Source organism: Ptiloglossa arizonensis, chromosome 7, assembly GCF_051014685.1.
Source record: "Ptiloglossa arizonensis isolate GNS036 chromosome 7, iyPtiAriz1_principal, whole genome shotgun sequence".
NCBI classification, from domain to species: domain Eukaryota; kingdom Metazoa; phylum Arthropoda; class Insecta; order Hymenoptera; family Colletidae; genus Ptiloglossa; species Ptiloglossa arizonensis.
The window spans coordinates 1,049,798-1,074,713 of NC_135054.1; positions in this window are offsets into that span (position 1 = coordinate 1,049,798).

Below are 24,916 nucleotides of genomic sequence, written 5' to 3' on the forward strand. Positions count from 1 at the left end.
GTTGCATCTGAAAGTAGAAACTCGCCCGATTACAACGGTATGCGTACTTTTCCCCTGGGCCGTTCTAGTTATTCGTTTCGAGCATCAGAACTGCGAAAATTTTGAGTTTCTCAAGCGCTTCTTACCTCCAAACTGCCATATCTAGCGAACGGATTGAGCAATCCGCAAAATTTCTGTTGCATCTGAAAGTAGAAACTCGCCCGATTACAACGGCATGCGTACTTTTCCCCTAGGCCGTTCTAGTTATTCGTTTCGAGCATCAGAACTGCGAAAATTTTGAGTTTCTCGAGCGTTTCTTACCTCCAAACTGCCATATCTCGCGAACGGATTGACCAATCCGCAAAATTTCAGTTGCATCTGAAAGTAGAAGCTCGCCCGATTACAACGGTATGAGCAGTTTTCCGCTAGGCTGTTCTAATTATTCGTTTCGAGCATTAGAACTGCGAAAATTTTGAGTTTCTCGAGCGTTTCTTACCTCCAAACTGCCATATCTCGCGAACGGATTGACCAATCCGCAAAATTTCTGTTGCATCTGAAAGTAGAAACTCGCCCGATTACAACGGTATGTGCAGCTTTCCCCTAGGCCGTTCTAGTTATTCGTTGCGAGCATCAGAACTGCGAAAATTTTGAGTTTCTCAAGCGTTTCATACCTCCAAACTGTCATATCTCGCGAACTGATTGGCCAATCGGCAAAATTTCTGTTGCATCTGAATGTTGAAACTCGCCCGATTACAACGGTATGAGTAGTTTTCTCCTAGGCCGTTCTAGTTATTCGTTTCGAGCATGAGAACTGCGAAAATTTTGAGTTTCCCAAGCGTTTCTTACCTCCAAACTGCCATATCTCGCGAACGGATTGACCAATCCGCAAAATTTCTGTTGCATCTGAAAGTAAAAACTCGCCCGATTACAACGGTACGTGTACTTTTCCCCTGGGCCGTTGATAGTTATTCGTTTCGAGCATCAGAACTGCGAAAATTTTGAGTTACTCAAGCGTTTCTTTCCTCCAAACTGCCATATCTCGCGAACGGATTGACCAATCCGCAAAATTTCTGTTGCATCTGAAAGTAGAAACTCGCCCGATTACAGCGGTATGCGTACTTTTCCCCTGGGCCGTTCTAGTTATTCGTTTCGAGCATCAGAACTGCGAAAATTTTGAGTTTCCCAAGCGTTTCTTACCTCCAAACTGCCATATCTCGCGAACCGATTGACCAATCCGCAAAATGTCTGTTGCATCTGAAAGAAAAACTCGCCCGATTACAACGGTACGTGTAGTTTTCCCCTAGGCCGTTCTAGTTATTCGTTTCGAGCATCAGAACTGCGAAAATATTGAATTTCTCAAGCGTTTCTTACATCCAAACTGCCATATCTCGCGAACGGATTGACCAATCCGCAAAATTTCTGTTGCATCTGAAAGCAGAAACTCGCCCGATTACAACGGTATGAGTAGCTTTCTCCTAGGCCGTTCTAGCTATCTGTTTCGGGCATCAGAACTGCGAAAATTTTGAGTTTTTCAAGCGTTTCTTACCTGCAAACTGCCATATCTCGCGAACCGATTGACCAATCCGCAAAATTTCTGTTGCATCTGAAAGTAGAAACTCGCCCGATTACAGCGGTATGCGTACTTTTCCCCTGGGCCGTTCTAGTTATTCGTTTCGAGCATCAGAACTGCGAAAATTTTGAGTTTCCCAAGCGTTTCCTACCTCCAAACTGTCATATCTCGCGAACTGATTGGACAATCCGCAAAATTTCTGTTGCATCTGAAAGTAGAAACTCACCCGATTACAACGGTACGTGTAGTTTTCCCCTAGGCCGTTTTAGTTATTCGTTTCGAGCATCAGAACTGCGAAAATTTTGAGTTTCTCAAGCGTTTCTTACCTTCAAACTGCCATATCTCGCGAACGGATTGCCCAATCCGCAAAATTTCTGTTGCATCTGAAAGTAGAAACTCGCCCGATTACAACGGTATGAGTAGTCTTCTCCTAGGCCGTTCTAGTTATTCGATTCGAGCATCGCGAACTGCGAAAATTTTGAGTTTCTCAAGCGTTTCTTACCTCCAAACTGCCATATCTCGCGATCGGAGTGACCAATCCGCAAAATTTCTGTTGCATCTGAAAGTAGAAACTCGCCCGATTACAACGGTATGCGTTCTTTTCTCCTAGGCCGTTCTAGTTATTCGTTTCGAGCATCAGCACTGCGAAAATTTTGAGTTTCTCAAGCGTTTCCTACCTCCAAACTGCCATATCTCGCGAACGGATTGACCAATCCGCAAAATTTCTGTTGCATCTGAAAGTAGAAACTCGCCCGATTGCAACGGTTTGAGTAGTTTTCCCCTAGGCCGTTCTAGTTATTCGTTTCGAGCATCAGAACTGCGAAAATTCTGAGTTACTCAAGCGTTTCTTACCTCGAAACTGCGATATCTCGCGAACGGATTGACCAATCCGCAAAATTTCTGTTGCATCTGACAGTAGAAACTCACCCGATTACAACGGTACGTGTAGTTTTCCCCGAGGCCGTTCTAGTTATTCGTTTCGAGCATCAGAACTGCGAAAATTTTGAGTTTCTCGAGCGTTTCTTACCTCCAAACTGCCATATCTCGCGAACGGATTGACCAATCCGCAAAATTTCTGTTGCATCTGAAAGTAGAAACTCGCCCGATTACAAAAGTATGCGTACTTTTCCCCTGGGCCGTTCTAGTTATTCGTTTCGAGCATCAGAACTGCGAAAATTTTGAGTTTCCCAAGCGTTTCTTACCTCCAAACTGCCATATCTGGCGAACGGATTGACCAATCCGCAAAATTTCTGTTGCATCTGAAAGTAAAAACTCGCCCGATTACAACCGTACGTGTACTCTTCCCCTGGGCCGTTATAGTTATTCGTTCGAGCATCAGAACTGCGAAAATTTTGAGTTACTCAAGCGTTTCTTTCCTCCAAACTGCCATATCTCGCGAACGGATTGACCAATCCGCAAAATTTTTGTTGCATCTGAAAGTAGAAACTCGCCCGATTGCAACGGTATGGGTAGTTTTCCCCTAGGCCGTTCTTGTTATTCATTTCGAGCATCAGCACTGCGAAAATTTTGAGTTTCTCAAGCGTTTCCTACCTCCAAACTGTCATATCTCGCGAACTGATTGGCCAATCGGCAAAATTTCTGTTGCATCTGAATGTAGAAACTCGCCCGATTACAACGGTATGAGTAGTTTTCTCCTAGGCCGTTCTAGTTATTCGTTTCGAGCATCAGAACTGCGAAAATTTTGAGTTTCTCAAGCGTTTCTTACCTCCAAACTGCCATATCGCGCGAACGGATTGACCAATCCGCAAAATTTCTGTTGCATCTGAAAGTAGAAACTCGCCCGATTACAACGGTATGCGTACTTTTCCCCTGGGCCGTTCTAGTTATTCGTTTCGAGCATCAGAACTGCGAAAATTTTGAGTTTCTCAAGCGCTTCTTACCTCCAAACTGCCATATCTAGCGAACGGATTGAGCAATCCGCAAAATTTCTGTTGCATCTGAAAGTAGAAACTCGCCCGATTACAACGGCATGCGTACTTTTCCCCTAGGCCGTTCTAGTTATTCGTTTCGAGCATCAGAACTGCGAAAATTTTGAGTTTCTCGAGCGTTTCTTACCTCCAAACTGCCATATCTCGCGAACGGATTGACCAATCCGCAAAATTTCAGTTGCATCTGAAAGTAGAAGCTCGCCCGATTACAACGGTATGAGCAGTTTTCCGCTAGGCTGTTCTAATTATTCGTTTCGAGCATTAGAACTGCGAAAATTTTGAGTTTCTCGAGCGTTTCTTACCTCCAAACTGCCATATCTCGCGAACGGATTGACCAATCCGCAAAATTTCTGTTGCATCTGAAAGTAGAAACTCGCCCGATTACAACGGTATGTGCAGCTTTCCCCTAGGCCGTTCTAGTTATTCGTTGCGAGCATCAGAACTGCGAAAATTTTGAGTTTCTCAAGCGTTTCATACCTCCAAACTGTCATATCTCGCGAACTGATTGGCCAATCGGCAAAATTTCTGTTGCATCTGAATGTTGAAACTCGCCCGATTACAACGGTATGAGTAGTTTTCTCCTAGGCCGTTCTAGTTATTCGTTTCGAGCATGAGAACTGCGAAAATTTTGAGTTTCCCAAGCGTTTCTTACCTCCAAACTGCCATATCTCGCGAACGGATTGACCAATCCGCAAAATTTCTGTTGCATCTGAAAGTAAAAACTCGCCCGATTACAACGGTACGTGTACTTTTCCCCTGGGCCGTTGATAGTTATTCGTTTCGAGCATCAGAACTGCGAAAATTTTGAGTTACTCAAGCGTTTCTTTCCTCCAAACTGCCATATCTCGCGAACGGATTGACCAATCCGCAAAATTTCTGTTGCATCTGAAAGTAGAAACTCGCCCGATTACAGCGGTATGCGTACTTTTCCCCTGGGCCGTTCTAGTTATTCGTTTCGAGCATCAGAACTGCGAAAATTTTGAGTTTCCCAAGCGTTTCTTACCTCCAAACTGCCATATCTCGCGAACCGATTGACCAATCCGCAAAATGTCTGTTGCATCTGAAAGAAAAACTCGCCCGATTACAACGGTACGTGTACTTTTCCCCTGGGCCGTTGATAGTTATTCGTTTCGAGCATCAGAACTGCGAAAATTTTGAGTTACTCAAGCGTTTCTTTCCTCCAAACTGCCATATCTCGCGAACGGATTGCCCAATCCGCAAAATTTCTGTTGCATCTGAAAGTAGAAACTCGCCCGATTACAACGGTATGAGTAGTCTTCTCCTAGGCCGTTCTAGTTATTCGATTCGAGCATCGCGAACTGCGAAAATTTTGAGTTTCTCAAGCGTTTCTTACCTCCAAACTGCCATATCTCGCGATCGGAGTGACCAATCCGCAAAATTTCTGTTGCATCTGAAAGTAGAAACTCGCCCGATTACAACGGTATGCGTTCTTTTCTCCTAGGCCGTTCTAGTTATTCGTTTCGAGCATCAGCACTGCGAAAATTTTGAGTTTCTCAAGCGTTTCCTACCTCCAAACTGCCATATCTCGCGAACGGATTGACCAATCCGCAAAATTTCTGTTGCATCTGAAAGTAGAAACTCGCCCGATTGCAACGGTTTGAGTAGTTTTCCCCTAGGCCGTTCTAGTTATTCGTTTCGAGCATCAGAACTGCGAAAATTCTGAGTTACTCAAGCGTTTCTTACCTCGAAACTGCGATATCTCGCGAACGGATTGACCAATCCGCAAAATTTCTGTTGCATCTGACAGTAGAAACTCACCCGATTACAACGGTACGTGTAGTTTTCCCCGAGGCCGTTTTAGTTATTCGTTTCGAGCATCAGAACTGCGAAAATGTTGAATTTCTCAAGCGTTTCTTACCTCCAAACTGCCATATCTCGCGATCGGAGTGACCAATCCGCAAAATTTCTGTTGCATCTGAAAGGAGAATCTCGCCCGATTACAACGGTATGCGTTCTTTTCCCCTAGGCCGTTCTAGTTATTCGTTTCGAGCATCAGAACTGCGAAAATTTTGAGTTTCTCAAGCGTTTCTTACCTTCAAACTGCCATATCTCGCGAACGGATTGCCCAATCCGCAAAATTTCTGTTGCATCTGAAAGTAGAAACTCGCCCGATTACAACGGTATGAGTAGTCTTCTCCTAGGCCGTTCTAGTTATTCGATTCGAGCATCGCGAACTGCGAAAATTTTGAGTTTCTCAAGCGTTTCTTACCTCCAAACTGCCATATCTCGCGATCGGAGTGACCAATCCGCAAAATTTCTGTTGCATCTGAAAGTAGAAACTCGCCCGATTACAAAGGTATGCGTACTTTTCCCCTGGGCCGTTCTAGTTATTCCTTTCGAGCATCAAACTGCGTAAAATTTTGAGTTACTCAAGCGCTTCTTACCTCCAAACTGCCATATCTCGCGAACTGATTGACCAATCCGCAAAATTTCTGTTGCATCTGAAAGTAGAAACTCACCCGATTACAACGGTCTGCGTACTTTTCCCCTGGGCCGTTCTAGTTATTCGTTTCGAGCATCAGAACTGCGAAAATTTTGAGTTTCTCGAGCGTTTCTTACCTCCAAACTGCCATATCTCGCGAACGGATAGACCAATCCGCAAAATTTCTGATGCATCTGAAAGTAGAAACTCGCCCGATTACAACCGTATGCGTACTTTTCCCCTATGCCGTTCTAGTTATTCGTTTCGAGCATCAGAACTGCGAAAATTTTGAATTTCTCAAGCGTTTCTTACTTCCAAACTGCCATATCTCGCGAACGGATTGACCAATCCGCAAAGTTTCTGTTGCATCTGAAAGTAGAAACTCGCCCGATTACAACGGTATGCGTACTTTTCCCCTGGGCCGTTCTAGTTATTCGTTTCGAGCATCAGAACTGCGAAAATTTTGAGTTTCCCAAGCGTTTCTTACCTCCAAACTGCCATATCTCGCGAACCGATTGCAAGTCCGCAAAATTTCTGTTGCATCTGAAAGTAGAAACTCGCACGATTACAACAGTATGAGTCGTCTTCTCCTAGGCCGTTCTAGTTATTCGATTCGAGCATCAGAACTGCGAAAATTTTGAGTTTCTCAAGCGTTTCTTACAATCAAACTGCCATATCTCGTGAACGGATTGACCAATCCGCAATATTTCTGTTGCATCTGAAAGTAGAAACTCGCCCGATTACAACGGTACGTGTAATTTTCCCCTAGGCCGTTCTAGTTATTCATTTCGAGCATCAGAACTGCGAAGATATTGAATTTCTCAAGCGTTTCTTACCTCCAAACTGCCATATCTCGCGATCGGAGTGACCAATCCGCAAAATTTCTATGCAGCTGAAAGTAGAAACTCGCCCGATTACAACGGTATGCGTTCTTTTCCGCTAGGCTGTTCTAGTTATTGGTTTCGAGCATCAGAACTGCGAAAATTTTGAGTTTCTCGAGCGTTTCTCACCTCCAAACTGCCATATCTCGCGAACGGATTGACCAATCCGCAAGTTTCTGTTGCATCTGAAAGTAGAAACTCGCCCGATTACAACGGTATGCGTACTTTTCCCCTGGGCCGTTTTAGTTATACGTTTCGAGCATCAGAACTGCGAAAATTTTGAGTTTCTCGAGCGTTTCTCACCTCCAAACTGCCATATCTCGCGAACGGATTGACCAATCCGCAAAATTTCTTTTGCATCTGAAAGTAGAAACTCGGCCGATTACAACGGCATGCGTACTTTTCCGCTAGGCTGTTCTAATTATACGTTTCGAGCATTAGAACTGCGAAAATTTTGAGTTACTCAAGCGCTTCTTACCTCCAAACTGCCATATCTCGCGAACGGATTGACCAATCCGCGAAATTTCTGTTGCATCTGAAAGTAGAAACTCGCCCGATTACAACGGTATGAGTAATTTTCTCCTAGGCCGTTCTAGTTATTCGTTTCGAGCATCAGAACTGCGAAAATTTTGAGTTTCTCAAGCGTTTCTTACCTTCAAACTGCCATATCTCGCGAACGGATTGCTCAATCCGCAAAATTTCTGTTGCATCTGAAAGTAGAAACTCACCCGATTACAACGGTACGTGTAGTTTTCCCCTAGGCCGTTTTAGTTATACGTTTCGAGTATCAGAACTGCGAAAATATTGAATTTCTCAAGCGTTTCTTACCTCCAAACTGCCATATCTCTTGAACGGATTGAGCAATCCGCAAAATTTCTGTTGCATCTGAAAGTAGAAACTCGGCCGATTACAACGGCATGCGTACTTTTCCGCTAGGCTGTTCTAATTATACGTTTCGAGCATTAGAACTGCGAAAATTTTGAGTTTCTCGAGCGTTTCTTACCTCCAAACTGCCATATCTCGCGAACGGATTGACCAATCCGCAAAATTTCTTTTGCATCTGAAAGTAGAAACTCGCCCGATTACAACGGTATGTGTAGTTTTCCCCTAGGCCGTTCTAGTTATTCGTTTCGAGCATCAGAACTGCGAAAATTTTGAGTTTCTCAAGCGTTTCTTACCTCCAAACTGCCATATCTCGCGAACGGAGTGACCAATCCGCAAAATTTCTGTTGCATCTGAAAGTAGAAACTCGCCCGATTACAACGGTTCGCGTTCTTTTCCGCTAGGCCGTTCTAGTTATTGGTTTCGAGCATCAGAACTGCGAAAATTTTGAGTTTCTCGAGCGTTTCTCACCTCCAAACTGCCATATCTCGCGAACGGATTGACCAATCCGCAAGTTTCTGTTGCATCTGAAAGTAGAAACTCGCCCGATTGCAACGGTTTGAGTAGTTTTCCCCTAGGCCGTTCTAGTTATTCGTTTCGAGCATCAGAACTGCGAAAATTCTGAGTTACTCAAGCGTTTCTTACCTTCAAACTGCCATATCTCGCGAACGGATTGCTCAATCCGCAAAATTTCTGTTGCATCTGAAAGTAGAAACTCACCCGATTACAACGGTACGTGTAGTTTTCCCCTAGGCCGTTTTAGTTATACGTTTCGAGCATCAGAACTGCGAAAATATTGAATTTCTCAAACGTTTCTTACCTCCAAACTGCCATATCTCTTGAACGGATTGAGCAATCCGCAAAATTTCTGTTGCATCTGAAAGTAGAAACTCGGCCGATTACAACGGCATGCGTACTCTTCCGCTAGGCTGTTCTAATTATACGTTTCGAGCATGAGAACTGCGAAAATTTTGAGTTCTCGAGCGTTTCTTACCTCCAAACTGCCATATCTCGCGAACGGATTGACCAATCCGCAAAATTTCTGTTGCATCTGAAAGTAGAGACTCGCCCGATTACAATGGTACGAGTAGTTTTCTCCTAGGCCGTTCTAGTTATTCGTTTCGAGCATCAGAACTGCGAAAATTTTGAGTTTCTCAAGCGTTTCTTAACTTCAAACTGCCATATCTCGCGAACGGATTGCCCAATCCGCAAAATTTCTGTTGCATCTGAAAGTAGAAACTCACCCGATTACAACGGTACGTGTAGTTTTCCCCTAGGCCGTTTTAGTTATTCGTTTCGAGCATCAGAACTGCGAAAATTTTGAGTTTCTCAAGCGTTTCTTACCTTCAAACTGCCATATCTCGCGAACGGATTGCCCAATCCGCAAAATTTCTGTTGCATCTGAAAGTAGAAACTCGCCCGATTACAACGGTATGAGTAGTCTTCTCCTAGGCCGTTCTAGTTATTCGATTCGAGCATCGCGAACTGCGAAAATTTTGAGTTTCTCAAGCGTTTCTTACCTCCAAACTGCCATATCTCGCGATCGGAGTGACCAATCCGCAAAATTTCTGTTGCATCTGAAAGTAGAAACTCGCCCGATTACAACGGTATGCGTTCTTTTCTCCTAGGCCGTTCTAGTTATTCGTTTCGAGCATCAGCACTGCGAAAATTTTGAGTTTCTCAAGCGTTTCCTACCTCCAAACTGCCATATCTCGCGAACGGATTGACCAATCCGCAAAATTTCTGTTGCATCTGAAAGTAGAAACTCGCCCGATTGCAACGGTTTGAGTAGTTTTCCCCTAGGCCGTTCTAGTTATTCGTTTCGAGCATCAGAACTGCGAAAATTCTGAGTTACTCAAGCGTTTCTTACCTCGAAACTGCGATATCTCGCGAACGGATTGACCAATCCGCAAAATTTCTGTTGCATCTGACAGTAGAAACTCACCCGATTACAACGGTACGTGTAGTTTTCCCCGAGGCCGTTTTAGTTATTCGTTTCGAGCATCAGAACTGCGAAAATGTTGAATTTCTCAAGCGTTTCTTACCTCCAAACTGCCATATCTCGCGATCGGAGTGACCAATCCGCAAAATTTCTGTTGCATCTGAAAGGAGAATCTCGCCCGATTACAACGGTATGCGTTCTTTTCCCCTAGGCCGTTCTAGTTATTCGTTTCGAGCATCAGAACTGCGAAAATTTTGAGTTTCTCAAGCGTTTCTTACCTTCAAACTGCCATATCTCGCGAACGGATTGCCCAATCCGCAAAATTTCTGTTGCATCTGAAAGTAGAAACTCGCCCGATTACAACGGTATGAGTAGTCTTCTCCTAGGCCGTTCTAGTTATTCGATTCGAGCATCGCGAACTGCGAAAATTTTGAGTTTCTCAAGCGTTTCTTACCTCCAAACTGCCATATCTCGCGATCGGAGTGACCAATCCGCAAAATTTCTGTTGCATCTGAAAGTAGAAACTCGCCCGATTACAAAGGTATGCGTACTTTTCCCCTGGGCCGTTCTAGTTATTCCTTTCGAGCATCAAACTGCGTAAAATTTTGAGTTACTCAAGCGCTTCTTACCTCCAAACTGCCATATCTCGCGAACTGATTGACCAATCCGCAAAATTTCTGTTGCATCTGAAAGTAGAAACTCACCCGATTACAACGGTCTGCGTACTTTTCCCCTGGGCCGTTCTAGTTATTCGTTTCGAGCATCAGAACTGCGAAAATTTTGAGTTTCTCGAGCGTTTCTTACCTCCAAACTGCCATATCTCGCGAACGGATAGACCAATCCGCAAAATTTCTGATGCATCTGAAAGTAGAAACTCGCCCGATTACAACCGTATGCGTACTTTTCCCCTATGCCGTTCTAGTTATTCGTTTCGAGCATCAGAACTGCGAAAATTTTGAATTTCTCAAGCGTTTCTTACTTCCAAACTGCCATATCTCGCGAACGGATTGACCAATCCGCAAAGTTTCTGTTGCATCTGAAAGTAGAAACTCGCCCGATTACAACGGTATGCGTACTTTTCCCCTGGGCCGTTCTAGTTATTCGTTTCGAGCATCAGAACTGCGAAAATTTTGAGTTTCCCAAGCGTTTCTTACCTCCAAACTGCCATATCTCGCGAACCGATTGCAAGTCCGCAAAATTTCTGTTGCATCTGAAAGTAGAAACTCGCACGATTACAACAGTATGAGTCGTCTTCTCCTAGGCCGTTCTAGTTATTCGATTCGAGCATCAGAACTGCGAAAATTTTGAGTTTCTCAAGCGTTTCTTACAATCAAACTGCCATATCTCGTGAACGGATTGACCAATCCGCAATATTTCTGTTGCATCTGAAAGTAGAAACTCGCCCGATTACAAAGGTATGAGTACTCTTCCCCTAGGCCGTTATAGTTATGCGTTTCGAGCATCAGAACTGCGAAAATTTTGAGTTTCTCAAGCGTTTCTTACCTCCAAACTGCCATATCTCGCGAACGGAGTGACCAATCCGCAAAATTTCTGTTGCATCTGAAAGTAGAAACTCGCCCGATTACAACGGTTCGCGTTCTTTTCCGCTAGGCCGTTCTAGTTATTGGTTTCGAGCATCAGAACTGCGAAAATTTTGAGTTTCTCGAGCGTTTCTCACCTCCAAACTGCCATATCTCGCGAACGGATTGACCAATCCGCAAGTTTCTGTTGCATCTGAAAGTAGAAACTCGCCCGATTGCAACGGTTTGAGTAGTTTTCCCCTAGGCCGTTCTAGTTATTCGTTTCGAGCATCAGAACTGCGAAAATTCTGAGTTACTCAAGCGTTTCTTACCTTCAAACTGCCATATCTCGCGAACGGATTGCTCAATCCGCAAAATTTCTGTTGCATCTGAAAGTAGAAACTCACCCGATTACAACGGTACGTGTAGTTTTCCCCTAGGCCGTTTTAGTTATACGTTTCGAGCATCAGAACTGCGAAAATATTGAATTTCTCAAACGTTTCTTACCTCCAAACTGCCATATCTCTTGAACGGATTGAGCAATCCGCAAAATTTCTGTTGCATCTGAAAGTAGAAACTCGGCCGATTACAACGGCATGCGTACTCTTCCGCTAGGCTGTTCTAATTATACGTTTCGAGCATGAGAACTGCGAAAATTTTGAGTTTCTCGAGCGTTTCTTACCTCCACACTGCCATATCTCGCGAACGGATTGACCAATCCGCAAAATTTCTGTTGCATCTGAAAGTAGAGACTCGCCCGATTACAATGGTACGAGTAGTTTTCTCCTAGGCCGTTCTAGTTATTCGTTTCGAGCATCAGAACTGCGAAAATTTTGAGTTTCTCAAGCGTTTCTTAACTTCAAACTGCCATATCTCGCGAACGGATTGCCCAATCCGCAAAATTTCTGTTGCATCTGAAAGTAGAAACTCACCCGATTACAACGGTACGTGTAGTTTTCCCCTAGGCCGTTTTAGTTATTCGTTTCGAGCATCAGAACTGCGAAAATTTTGAGTTTCTCAAGCGTTTCTTACCTTCAAACTGCCATATCTCGCGAACGGATTGCCCAATCCGCAAAATTTCTGTTGCATCTGAAAGTAGAAACTCGCCCGATTACAACGGTATGAGTAGTCTTCTCCTAGGCCGTTCTAGTTATTCGATTCGAGCATCGCGAACTGCGAAAATTTTGAGTTTCTCAAGCGTTTCTTACCTCCAAACTGCCATATCTCGCGATCGGAGTGACCAATCCGCAAAATTTCTGTTGCATCTGAAAGTAGAAACTCGCCCGATTACAACGGTATGCGTTCTTTTCTCCTAGGCCGTTCTAGTTATTCGTTTCGAGCATCAGCACTGCGAAAATTTTGAGTTTCTCAAGCGTTTCCTACCTCCAAACTGCCATATCTCGCGAACGGATTGACCAATCCGCAAAATTTCTGTTGCATCTGAAAGTAGAAACTCGCCCGATTGCAACGGTTTGAGTAGTTTTCCCCTAGGCCGTTCTAGTTATTCGTTTCGAGCATCAGAACTGCGAAAATTCTGAGTTACTCAAGCGTTTCTTACCTCGAAACTGCGATATCTCGCGAACGGATTGACCAATCCGCAAAATTTCTGTTGCATCTGACAGTAGAAACTCACCCGATTACAACGGTACGTGTAGTTTTCCCCGAGGCCGTTCTAGTTATTCGTTGCGAGCATCAGAACTGCGAAAATTTTGAGTTTCTCAAGCGCTTCTTACCTCCAAACTGCCATATCTAGCGAACGGATTGAGCAATCCGCAAAATTTCTGTTGCATCTGAAAGTAGAAACTCGCCCGATTACAACGGCATGCGTACTTTACCCCTAGGCCGTTCTAGTTATTCGTTTCGAGCATCAGAACTGCGAAAATTTTGAGTTTCTCGAGCGTTTCTTACCTCCAAACTGCCATATCTCGCGAACGGATTGACCAATCCGCAAAATTTCTGTTGCATCTGAAAGTAGAAACTCGCCCGATTACAAAAGTATGCGTACTTTTCCCCTGGGCCGTTCTAGTTATTCGTTTCGAGCATCAGAACTGCGAAAATTTTGAGTTTCCCAAGCGTTTCTTACCTCCAAACTGCCATATCTGGCGAACGGATTGACCAATCCGCAAAATTTCTGTTGCATCTGAAAGTAAAAACTCGCCCGATTACAACCGTACGTGTACTCTTCCCCTGGGCCGTTATAGTTATTCGTTCGAGCATCAGAACTGCGAAAATTTTGAGTTACTCAAGCGTTTCTTTCCTCCAAACTGCCATATCTCGCGAACGGATTGACCAATCCGCAAAATTTTTGTTGCATCTGAAAGTAGAAACTCGCCCGATTGCAACGGTATGGGTAGTTTTCCCCTAGGCCGTTCTTGTTATTCATTTCGAGCATCAGCACTGCGAAAATTTTGAGTTTCTCAAGCGTTTCCTACCTCCAAACTGTCATATCTCGCGAACTGATTGGCCAATCGGCAAAATTTCTGTTGCATCTGAATGTAGAAACTCGCCCGATTACAACGGTATGAGTAGTTTTCTCCTAGGCCGTTCTAGTTATTCGTTTCGAGCATCAGAACTGCGAAAATTTTGAGTTTCTCAAGCGTTTCTTACCTCCAAACTGCCATATCGCGCGAACGGATTGACCAATCCGCAAAATTTCTGTTGCATCTGAAAGTAGAAACTCGCCCGATTACAACGGTATGCGTACTTTTCCCCTGGGCCGTTCTAGTTATTCGTTTCGAGCATCAGAACTGCGAAAATTTTGAGTTTCTCAAGCGCTTCTTACCTCCAAACTGCCATATCTAGCGAACGGATTGAGCAATCCGCAAAATTTCTGTTGCATCTGAAAGTAGAAACTCGCCCGATTACAACGGCATGCGTACTTTTCCCCTAGGCCGTTCTAGTTATTCGTTTCGAGCATCAGAACTGCGAAAATTTTGAGTTTCTCGAGCGTTTCTTACCTCCAAACTGCCATATCTCGCGAACGGATTGACCAATCCGCAAAATTTCAGTTGCATCTGAAAGTAGAAGCTCGCCCGATTACAACGGTATGAGCAGTTTTCCGCTAGGCTGTTCTAATTATTCGTTTCGAGCATTAGAACTGCGAAAATTTTGAGTTTCTCGAGCGTTTCTTACCTCCAAACTGCCATATCTCGCGAACGGATTGACCAATCCGCAAAATTTCTGTTGCATCTGAAAGTAGAAACTCGCCCGATTACAACGGTATGTGCAGCTTTCCCCTAGGCCGTTCTAGTTATTCGTTGCGAGCATCAGAACTGCGAAAATTTTGAGTTTCTCAAGCGTTTCATACCTCCAAACTGTCATATCTCGCGAACTGATTGGCCAATCGGCAAAATTTCTGTTGCATCTGAATGTTGAAACTCGCCCGATTACAACGGTATGAGTAGTTTTCTCCTAGGCCGTTCTAGTTATTCGTTTCGAGCATGAGAACTGCGAAAATTTTGAGTTTCCCAAGCGTTTCTTACCTCCAAACTGCCATATCTCGCGAACGGATTGACCAATCCGCAAAATTTCTGTTGCATCTGAAAGTAAAAACTCGCCCGATTACAACGGTACGTGTACTTTTCCCCTGGGCCGTTGATAGTTATTCGTTTCGAGCATCAGAACTGCGAAAATTTTGAGTTACTCAAGCGTTTCTTTCCTCCAAACTGCCATATCTCGCGAACGGATTGACCAATCCGCAAAATTTCTGTTGCATCTGAAAGTAGAAACTCGCCCGATTACAGCGGTATGCGTACTTTTCCCCTGGGCCGTTCTAGTTATTCGTTTCGAGCATCAGAACTGCGAAAATTTTGAGTTTCCCAAGCGTTTCTTACCTCCAAACTGCCATATCTCGCGAACCGATTGACCAATCCGCAAAATGTCTGTTGCATCTGAAAGAAAAACTCGCCCGATTACAACGGTACGTGTAGTTTTCCCCTAGGCCGTTCTAGTTATTCGTTTCGAGCATCAGAACTGCGAAAATATTGAATTTCTCAAGCGTTTCTTACATCCAAACTGCCATATCTCGCGAACGGATTGACCAATCCGCAAAATTTCTGTTGCATCTGAAAGCAGAAACTCGCCCGATTACAACGGTATGAGTAGCTTTCTCCTAGGCCGTTCTAGCTATCTGTTTCGGGCATCAGAACTGCGAAAATTTTGAGTTTTTCAAGCGTTTCTTACCTGCAAACTGCCATATCTCGCGAACCGATTGACCAATCCGCAAAATTTCTGTTGCATCTGAAAGTAGAAACTCGCCCGATTGCAACGGTATGAGCAGTTTTCCCCTAGGCCGTTCTAGTTATTCATTTCGAGCATCAGCACTACGAAAATTTTGAGTTTCTCAAGCGTTTCCTACATCCAAACTGTCATATCTCGCGAACTGATTGGACAATCCGCAAAATTTCTGTTGCATCTGAAAGTAGAAACTCGCCCGATTACAACGGTATGAGTACTCTTCCCCTAGGACGTTATAGTTATGCGTTTCGAGCATCAGAACTGCGAAAATTTTGAGTTTCTCAAGCGCTTCTTACCTCCAAACTGCCATATCTAGCGAACGGATTGAGCAATCCGCAAAATTTCTGTTGCATCTGAAAGTAGAAACTCGCCCGATTACAACGGCATGCGTACTTTTCCCCTGGGCCGTTCTAGTTATTCGTTTCGAGCATCAGAACTGCGAAAATTTTGAGTTTTTCAAGCGTTTCTTACCTGCAAACTGCCATATCTCGCGAACGGATTGACCAATCCGCAAAGTTTCTGTTGCATCTGAAAGTAGAAACTCGCCCGATTACAACGGTATGCGTACTTTTCCCCTGGGCCGTTCTAGTTATTCGTTTCGAGCATCAGAACTGCGAAAATTTTGAGTTTCCCAAGCGTTTCTTACCTCCAAACTGCCATATCTCGCGAACCGATTGACCAATCCGCAAAATTTCTGTTGCATCTGAAAGAAAAACTCGCCCGATTACAACGGTACGTGTAGTTTTCCCCTAGGCCGTTCTAGTTATTCGTTTCGAGCATCAGAACTGCGAAAATATTGAATTTCTCTAGCGTTTCTTACCTCCAAACTTCCATATCTCGCGAAGGGATTGACCAATCCGCAAAATTTCTGTTGCATCTGAAAGTAGAAACTCGCCCGATTACAACGGTATGTGTACTTTTTCCCTAGGCCATTCTAGTTATTCGTTTCGAGCATCAGAACTGCGAAAATTTTAAGTTTCTTAACCGTTTCTTCACTCCAAACTGCCATATCTCGCGAACGTATTGACGATTCCGCAAAATTTCTGTTGCATCTGAAGGTAGAAACTCGCCCGATTACAACGGTATGTGTACTTTCCCCTAGGCAATTCCAGTTATTCGTGACGAGACTCAGAACTGCAAAAATGTTGAGTTTCTCAACCGTTTTTTACATCCAAACTGACATATCTCGCGGACGGATTGACGAATCCGAAAAATTTCTGTTGCATCTGAAAGTAGGAACTCGCCCGATTACAACGGTATGTGTACTTTTCCCCTAGGCGATTCTACTTATTCGTTTCGAGCATCAGAACTGCGAAAATTTTGAGTTTCCCAAGCGTTTCTTACCTCCAAACTGCCATATCTCGCGAACCGATTGACCAATCCGCAAAATTTCTGTTGCATCTGAAAGAAAAACACGCCCGATTACAACGGTACGTGTAGTTTTCCCCTAGGCCGTTCTAGTTATTCATTTCGAGCATCAGAACTGCGAAAATTTTGAGTTTCTCAAGCGTTTCTTACCTCCAAACTGCCATATCTCGCGAACGGATTGACCAATCCGCAAAGTTTCTGTTGCATCTAAGAGTAGAAACTCGCCCGATTACAACGGTATGCGTACTTTTCCCCTGGGCCGTTCTAGTTATTCGTTTCGAGCATCAGAACTGCGAAAATTTTGAGTTTCCCAAGCGTTTCTTACCTCCAAACTGCCATATCTCGCGAACCGATTGACCAATCCGCAAAATTTCTGTTGCATCTGAAAGAAAAACACGCCCGATTACAACGGTACGTGTAGTTTTCCCCTAGGCCGTTCTAGTTATTCATTTCGAGCATCAGAACTGCGAAAATTTTGAGTTTCTCGAGCGTTTCTTACCTCCAAACTGCCATATCTCGCGAACGGATTGACCAATCCGCAAAATTTCTGTTGCATCTGAAAGTAGAAACTCGCCCGATTACAAAAGTATGCGTACTTTTCCCCTGGGCCGTTCTAGTTATTCGTTTCGAGCATCAGAACTGCGAAAATTTTGAGTTTCCCAAGCGTTTCTTACCTCCAAACTGCCATATCTGGCGAACGGATTGACCAATCCGCAAAATTTCTGTTGCATCTGAAAGTAAAAACTCGCCCGATTACAACCGTACGTGTACTCTTCCCCTGGGCCGTTATAGTTATTCGTTCGAGCATCAGAACTGCGAAAATTTTGAGTTACTCAAGCGTTTCTTTCCTCCAAACTGCCATATCTCGCGAACGGATTGACCAATCCGCAAAATTTTTGTTGCATCTGAAAGTAGAAACTCGCCCGATTGCAACGGTATGGGTAGTTTTCCCCTAGGCCGTTCTTGTTATTCATTTCGAGCATCAGCACTGCGAAAATTTTGAGTTTCTCAAGCGTTTCCTACCTCCAAACTGTCATATCTCGCGAACTGATTGGCCAATCGGCAAAATTTCTGTTGCATCTGAATGTAGAAACTCGCCCGATTACAACGGTATGAGTAGTTTTCTCCTAGGCCGTTCTAGTTATTCGTTTCGAGCATCAGAACTGCGAAAATTTTGAGTTTCTCAAGCGTTTCTTACCTCCAAACTGCCATATCGCGCGAACGGATTGACCAATCCGCAAAATTTCTGTTGCATCTGAAAGTAGAAACTCGCCCGATTACAACGGTATGCGTACTTTTCCCCTGGGCCGTTCTAGTTATTCGTTTCGAGCATCAGAACTGCGAAAATTTTGAGTTTCTCAAGCGCTTCTTACCTCCAAACTGCCATATCTAGCGAACGGATTGAGCAATCCGCAAAATTTCTGTTGCATCTGAAAGTAGAAACTCGCCCGATTACAACGGCATGCGTACTTTTCCCCTAGGCCGTTCTAGTTATTCGTTTCGAGCATCAGAACTGCGAAAATTTTGAGTTTCTCGAGCGTTTCTTACCTCCAAACTGCCATATCTCGCGAACGGATTGACCAATCCGCAAAATTTCAGTTGCATCTGAAAGTAGAAGCTCGCCCGATTACAACGGTATGAGCAGTTTTCCGCTAGGCTGTTCTAATTATTCGTTTCGAGCATTAGAACTGCGAAAATTTTGAGTTTCTCGAGCGTTTCTTACCTCCAAACTGCCATATCTCGCGAACGGATTGACCAATCCGCAAAATTTCTGTTGCATCTGAAAGTAGAAACTCGCCCGATTACAACGGTATGTGCAGCTTTCCCCTAGGCCGTTCTAGTTATTCGTTGCGAGCATCAGAACTGCGAAAATTTTGAGTTTCTCAAGCGTTTCATACCTCCAAACTGTCATATCTCGCGAACTGATTGGCCAATCGGCAAAATTTCTGTTGCATCTGAATGTTGAAACTCGCCCGATTACAACGGTATGAGTAGTTTTCTCCTAGGCCGTTCTAGTTATTCGTTTCGAGCATGAGAACTGCGAAAATTTTGAGTTTCCCAAGCGTTTCTTACCTCCAAACTGCCATATCTCGCGAACGGATTGACCAATCCGCAAAATTTCTGTTGCATCTGAAAGTAAAAACTCGCCCGATTACAACGGTACGTGTACTTTTCCCCTGGGCCGTTGATAGTTATTCGTTTCGAGCATCAGAACTGCGAAAATTTTGAGTTACTCAAGCGTTTCTTTCCTCCAAACTGCCATATCTCGCGAACGGATTGACCAATCCGCAAAATTTCTGTTGCATCTGAAAGTAGAAACTCGCCCGATTACAGCGGTATGCGTACTTTTCCCCTGGGCCGTTCTAGTTATTCGTTTCGAGCATCAGAACTGCGAAAATTTTGAGTTTCCCAAGCGTTTCTTACCTCCAAACTGCCATATCTCGCGAACCGATTGACCAATCCGCAAAATGTCTGTTGCATCTGAAAGAAAAACTCGCCCGATTACAACGGTACGTGTAGTTTTCCCCTAGGCCGTTCTAGTTATTCGTTTCGAGCATCAGAACTGCGAAAATATTGAATTTCTCAAGCGTTTCTTACATCCAAACTGCCATATCTCGCGAACGGATTGACCAATCCGCAAAATTTCTGTTGCATCTGAAAGCAGAAACTCGCCCGATTACAACGGTATGAGTAGCTTTCTCCTAGGCCGTTCTAGCTATCTGTTTCGGGCATCAGAACTGCGAAAATTTTGAGTTTTTCAAGCGTTTCTTACCTGCAAACTGCCATATCTCGCGAACCGATTGACCAATCCGCAAAATTTCTGTTGCATCTGAAAGTAGAAACTCGCCCGATTGCAACGGTATGAGCAGTTTTCCCCTAGGCCGTTCTAGTTATTCATTTCGAGCATCAGCACTACGAAAATTTTGAGTTTCTCAAGCGTTTCCTACATCCAAACTGTCATATCTCGCGAACTGATTGGACAATCCGCAAAATTTCTGTTGCATCTGAAAGTAGAAACTCGCCCGATTACAACGGTATGAGTACTCTTCCCCTAGGACGTTATAGTTATGCGTTTCGAGCATCAGAACTGCGAAAATTTTGAGTTTCTCAAGCGCTTCTTACCTCCAAACTGCCATATCTAGCGAACGGATTGAGCAATCCGCAAAATTTCTGTTGCATCTGAAAGTAGAAACTCGCCCGATTACAACGGCATGCGTACTTTTCCCCTGGGCCGTTCTAGTTATTCGTTTCGAGCATCAGAACTGCGAAAATTTTGAGTTTTTCAAGCGTTTCTTACCTGCAAACTGCCATATCTCGCGAACGGATTGACCAATCCGCAAAGTTTCTGTTGCATCTGAAAGTAGAAACTCGCCCGATTACAACGGTATGCGTACTTTTCCCCTGGGCCGTTCTAGTTATTCGTTTCGAGCATCAGAACTGCGAAAATTTTGAGTTTCCCAAGCGTTTCTTACCTCCAAACTGCCATATCTCGCGAACCGATTGACCAATCCGCAAAATTTCTGTTGCATCTGAAAGAAAAACTCGCCCGATTACAACGGTACGTGTAGTTTTCCCCTAGGCCGTTCTAGTTATTCGTTTCGAGCATCAGAACTGCGAAAATATTGAATTTCTCTAGCGTTTCTTACCTCCAAACTTCCATATCTCGCGAAGGGATTGACCAATCCGCAAAATTTCTGTTGCATCTGAAAGTAGAAACTCGCCCGATTACAACGGTATGTGTACTTTTTCCCTAGGCCATTCTAGTTATTCGTTTCGAGCATCAGAACTGCGAAAATTTTAAGTTTCTTAACCGTTTCTTCACTCCAAACTGCCATATCTCGCGAACGTATTGACGAATCCGCAAAATTTCTGTTGCATCTGAAGGTAGAAACTCGCCCGATTACAACGGTATGTGTACTTTCCCCTAGGCAATTCCAGTTATTCGTGACGAGACTCAGAACTGCAAAAATGTTGAGTTTCTCAACCGTTTTTTACATCCAAACTGACATATCTCGCGGACGGATTGACGAATCCGAAAAATTTCTGTTGCATCTGAAAGTAGGAACTCGCCCGATTACAACGGTATGTGTACTTTTCCCCTAGGCGATTCTACTTATACGTTTCGAGCATCAGAACTGCGAAAATTTTGAGTTTCCCAAGCGTTTCTTACCTCCAAACTGCCATATCTCGCGAACCGATTGACCAATCCGCAAAATTTCTGTTGCATCTGAAAGAAAAACACGCCCGATTACAACGGTACGTGTAGTTTTCCCCTAGGCCGTTCTAGTTATTCATTTCGAGCATCAGAACTGCGAAAATTTTGAGTTTCTCAAGCGTTTCTTACCTCCAAACTGCCATATCTCGCGAACGGATTGACCAATCCGCAAAGTTTCTGTTGCATCTAAGAGTAGAAACTCGCCCGATTACAACGGTATGCGTACTTTTCCCCTGGGCCGTTCTAGTTATTCGTTTCGAGCATCAGAACTGCGAAAATTTTGAGTTTCCCAAGCGTTTCTTACCTCCAAACTGCCATATCTCGCGAACCGATTGACAAGTCCGCAAAATTTCTGTTGCATCTGAATGTAGAAACTCGCACGATTACAACAGTATGAGTCGTCTTCTCCTAGGCCGTTCTAGTTATTCGATTCGAGCATCAGAACTGCGAAAATTTTGAGTTTCTCAAGCGTTTCTTACAATCAAACTGCCATATCTCGCGAACGGATTGACCAATCCGCAATATTTCTGTTGCATCTGAAAGTAGAAACTCGCCCGATTACAACGGTATGAGTACTCTTCCCCTAGGCCGTTATAGTTATGCGTTTCGAGCATCAGAACTGCGAAAATTTTGAGTTTCTCGAGCGTTTCTTACCTCCAAACTGCCATATCTCGCGAACGGATTGACCAATCCGCAAAATTTCAGTTGCATCTGAAAGTAGAAGCTCGCCCGATTACAACGGTATGAGCAGTTTTCCGCTAGGCTGTTCTAATTATTCGTTTCGAGCATTAGAACTGCGAAAATTTTGAGTTTCTCGAGCGTTTCTTACCTCCAAACTGCCATATCTCGCGAACGGATTGACCAATCCGCAAAGTTTCTGTTGCATCTGAAAGTAGAAACTCGCCCGATTACAACGGTATGTGTACTTTTCCCCTAGGCCATTCTAGTTATTCGTTTCGAGCATCAGAACTGCAAAAATTTTAAGTTTCTTAACCGTTTCTTCCCTCCAAACTGCCATATCTCGCGAACGTATTGACGATTCCGCAAAATTTCTGTTGCATCTGAAAGTAGAAACTCGCCCGATTACAACGGTATGTGTACTTTCCCCTAGGCAATTCTAGTTATTCGTGACGAGACGCAGAACTGCAAAAATATTGAGTTTCTCAACCGTTTTTTACATCCAAACTGACATATCTCGCGGACGGATTGACGAATCCGAAAAATTTCTGTTGCATCTGAAAGTAGGAACTCGCCCGATTACAACGGTATGTGTACTTTTCCCCTAGGCGATTCTACTTATTCGTTTCGAGCATCAGAACTGCGAAAATTTTGAGTTTCCCAAGCGTTTCTTACCTCCAAACTGCCATATCTCGCGAACCGATTGACCAATCCGCAAAATCTCTGTTGCATCTGAAAGAAAAACTCGCCCGATTACAACGGTACGTGTAGTTTTCCCCTAGGTCGTTCTAGTTATTCGTTTCGAGCATCAGAACTGCGAAAATTTTGAGTTTCTCATGCGTTTCCTACCTCCAAACTGTCATATCTCGCGAACGGATTGACCAATTCGCAAAATTTCTGTTGCATCTGAAAGTAGAAACTCGCCCGATTACAACGGTATGAGTAGTTTTCTCTAAGGCCGTTCTAGTTATGCGTTTCGAGCATCAGAACTGCGAAAATTTTGAGTTTCTCGAGCGTTTCTTCCCTCCAAACTGCCATATCTCGCGAACGGATTGACCAATCCGCAAAATTTCTGTTGCATCTGAAAGTAGAAACTCGCCCGATTACAAAGGTATGCGTACATTTCCCCTAGGCCGTTCTAGTTATTCATTTCGAGCATCAGAACTGCGAAAATTTTGAGTTTCTCGAGCGTTTCTTACCTCCAAACTGCCATATCTCGCGAACCGATTGACAAGTCCGCAAAATTTCTGTTGCATCTGAAAGTAGAAACTCGCACGATTACAACAGTATGAGTCGTCTTCTCCTAGGCCGTTCTAGTTATTCGATTCGAGCATCAGAACTGCGAAAATTTTGATTTTCTCAAGCGTTTCTTACAATCAAACTGCCATATCTCGCGAACGGATTGACCAATCCGCAATATTTCTGTTGCATCTGAAAGTAGAAACTCGCCCGATTACAACGGTATGAGTACTCTTCCCCTAGGCCGTTATAGTTATGCGTTTCGAGCATCAGAACTGCGAAAATTTTGAGTTTCTCGAGCGTTTCTTACCTCCAAACTGCCATATCTCGCGAACGGATTGACCAATCTGCAAAATTTCTGTTGCATCTGAAAGTAAAAACTCGCCCGATTACAACGGTATGCGTACTTTTCCCCTGGGCCGTTCTAGTTATTCGTTTCGAGCATCAGAACTGCGAAAATTTTGAGTTTCCCAAGCGTTTCTTACATCCAAACTGCCATATCTCGCGAACGGATTGACCAATCCGCAAAATTTCTGTTGCATCTGAAAGTAAAAACTCGCCCGATTACAACGGTACGTGTACTTTTCCCCTGGGCCGTTCTAGTTATTCGTTTCGAGCATCAGAACTGCGAAAATTTTGAGTTACTCAAGCGTTTCTTTCCTCCAAACTGCCATATCTCGCGAACGGATTGACCAATCCGCAAAATTTCTGTTGCATCTGAAAGCAGAAACTCGCCCGATTACAACGGTATGAGTAGCTTTCTCCTAGGCCGTTCTAGCTATCTGTTTCGGGCATCAGAACTGCGAAAATTTTGAGTTTTTCAAGCGTTTCTTTCCTGCAAACTGCCATATCTCGCGAACCGATTGACCAATCCGCAAAATTTCTGTTGCATCTGAAAGTAGAAACTCGCCCGATTGCAACGGTATGAGCAGTTTTCCCCTGGGCCGTTCTAGTTATTCGTTTCGAGCATCAGAACTGCGAAAATTTTGAGTTTCCCAAGCGTTTCTTACTTCCAAACTGCCATATCTCGCGAACGGATTGACCAATCCGCAAAGTTTCTGTTGCATCTGAAAGTAGAAACTCGCCCGATTACAACGGTATGCGTACTTTTCCCCTGGGCCGTTCTAGTTATTCGTTTCGAGCATCAGAACTGCGAAAATTTTGAGTTTCCCAAGCGTTTCTTACCTCCAAACTGCCATATCTCGCGAACCGATTGACCAATCCGCAAAATTTCTGTTGCATCCGAAAGAAAAACTCGCCCGATTACAACGGTACGTGTAGTTTTCCCCTAGGCCGTTCTAGTTATTCGTTTCGAGCATCAGAACTGCGAAAATATTGAATTTCTCAAGCGTTTCTTACCTCCAAACTTCCATATCTCGCGAAGGGTTTGACCAATCCGCAAAATTTCTGTTGCATCTGAAAGTAGAAACTCGCCCGATTACAACGGTATGTGTACTTTTCCCCTAGGCCATTCTAGTTATTCGTTTCGAGCATCAGAACTGCGAAAATTTTAAGTTTCTTAACCGTTTCTTCCCTCCAAACTGCCATATCTCTCGAACGTATTGACGATTCCGCAAAATTTCTGTTGCATCTGAAAGTAGAAACTCGCCCGATTACAACGGTATGTGTACTTTCCCCTAGGCAATTCTAGTTATTCGTGACGAGACGCAGAACTGCAAAAATGTTGAGTTTCTCAACCGTTTTTTACATCCAAACTGACATATCTCGCGGACGGATTGACGAATCCGAAAAATTTCTGTTGCATCTGAAAGTAGGAACTCGCCCGATTACAACGGTATGTGTACTTTTCCCCTAGGCGATTCTACTTATTCGTTTCGAGCATCAGAACTGCGAAAATTTTGAGTTTCCCTAGCGTTTCTTACCTCCAAACTGCCATATCTCGCGAACCGATTGACCAATCCGCAAAATTTCTGTTGCATCTGAAAGAAAAACTCGCCCGATTACAACGGTACGTGTAGTTTTTCCCTAGGTCGTTCTAGTTATTCGTTTCGA